The following is a 2136-nucleotide window of genomic DNA, read 5'->3' on the forward strand; positions in this document are numbered from 1 at the left end:
TGGCCCGGTGCAAAGAGGGGGTGAGGGAATGAATTCAGGGAATAACCTGGGAGCCAGGATGTGGATCCCTTTCCAGTAGACACAGATAGCGGCTGTGTTTTGTATCTGGTGTCTGCGTGAGGCTGCGCGCGACCACCTCTGGGTGCGAGCCAGTGTGTGTTCCTGCAGGAGGCTCTTTAGACACTAGAAATAGAAAGACTGACCCTCTGTGTGGTTTTTACGATGCAGGGAACCAGCCAGGTGCTTGCCGAGAAGGACACGGGGCTTGTGTTGCACAGCCTGGGCCTCTCCCGCTGCAGTGGGTCTTGGAGCTCTGCTTGTCTGCCTCCGGGAACAGGGTGCTCACTACCTCCCAGGACCTCCTGGCCTATCTGCAGATGGCTCTGACTGTGGAACATGAAATTTGTCCTTAGTGGGAGGGGAAATCAGGCCCCCCCGAGGGTCTGAGTGACCTCCTCTTCTGATGCCCACCTTTCCTCTCCCCATCCTTACACCACACCAACTCCTCCCACTTCCTGCAATGGGGCGCCGGCCCCCAGTGGGACAGGTCCTGACTCTCAATCGATCCTTCTGCCTCAGCCTCCCAAAGTGCTGGGATTACAGGCCTGGGCCACCGCACCCAGCATTCTCTTGCCAAGTACCCAGTGACCTCCTTGGTGCCAAATTCGTGTCTGATAAACCCTCATCCTACACTGCCAGTCGGGCCTTACCATCCCTAACCTCTCAGCAGCACGTGACTCTGATCAGCCCCTCTTCCTGAAACCCTCCCATCTGTGGTGCTCTGCCCACCCCCCCACTCCCCCCCACCCCGCAACCTGACCTGTGAGTGTTGTTTCCAGCCTTCTTCCAGGTCCTTCCCTTTTCCCACAGTCCCTCAACCTCAGGGTTCCCTGGGCTCCGTCCATTCTCTTCTCTTTTTTTTTTTATTTTTTTTTATTTTTTGAGTTAGGGTCTCACTCTGTCACCCAGGCTACAGTATGGTGGTGCAATCTCAGCTCACTGCAGCCTCAACCTCCCAGGCTCAAGTGATCCTCCCCCCTCAGCCTCCTGAGTAGCTGGGACTACAGGCACACGCCACCACACCTGGCTAATTTTATTTTTTGTAGAGACGGAGTCTCACTATGTTGTCCAGGCTGGTCTTGAACTCCTAGGGTCAAGTGATCATCCTGCCTCAGCCTCCCAAAGTGCTGAGATTACAGGCCTGGGCCACCACGCCTAGCATTCTCTTCCCTCTACCTGCACTTTTCTGCACCTCCGTGTCTGCAGTGCCCACATCTGTACCTGCGAGCCAGATCTTCCCCCTGTAAGATAGCCCCTACTATATGCCTAAGCTCTGAGCCAGGCACCAAGAAGACAGAGACTGAAGATGCCACCAGAGCCATGAGTAGACCATGACTATAGTGGGCATGGCTAGCGCTGACGTGGGGACCTCAAGGAGGTGGCTGTATCCTCCCCAAAGTGCTCCCTCCTGTGCTCTCCCTCAGAGATGGCATCATCTCCATCCACCCAGCCACTCAAAGCACAGAAAGCTGTCCTTGTCTCCCCATCATTATAATGCCACCACATTATGGGCATCCACTGTGTTGCATTCACTATGCCGGTGGCTCCCGGAAGCCTCCCAACCTCACAGTAGCCACTGCTAAGATCCCAAGTGTATAGACCAGGATACTGAAGCTTTGAATGGTCACATAACATATCCAAGTTCACAAGGTTAATAAAGGGCAGGACTGGGGTCTTGTTTGTATTTTTTCTTTTTCTTTTCTTTTTTTCCAGAGGCAGGATCTCACTCTGTTTCCCAGGCTGGAGTGCAGTGGTGCAATCACACCTCACAGCAGCCTCGACCTCCTGGGCTCAAGCGATCCTCCCATCTCAGCCTCCTGAGTAGCTGGGACTACAGGTGTACACCACTGTGTCCAGCTAATTTTCTTTTCTTTTCTTTTCTTTTTTGAGAGAGAGTCTGGCTCTGTCACCCAGGCTGGAGTGCAATGGCACAATCTTGGCTCACTGCAACCTCCGCCTCCCAGGTTCAAGTGATTCTCCTGCCTCAACCACCCAAGGAGCTGTGATTACAGGTGCCTGCCACCATGCCTGGCTAATTTTTGTATTTTTAGTAGAGACAGGGTTTCGCCATGTTGG

The sequence above is a fragment of the Colobus angolensis genome, unplaced genomic scaffold (genome assembly GCF_000951035.1).
Source record: "Colobus angolensis palliatus isolate OR3802 unplaced genomic scaffold, Cang.pa_1.0 Scaffold128, whole genome shotgun sequence".
NCBI classification, from domain to species: Eukaryota; Metazoa; Chordata; class Mammalia; order Primates; family Cercopithecidae; genus Colobus; species Colobus angolensis.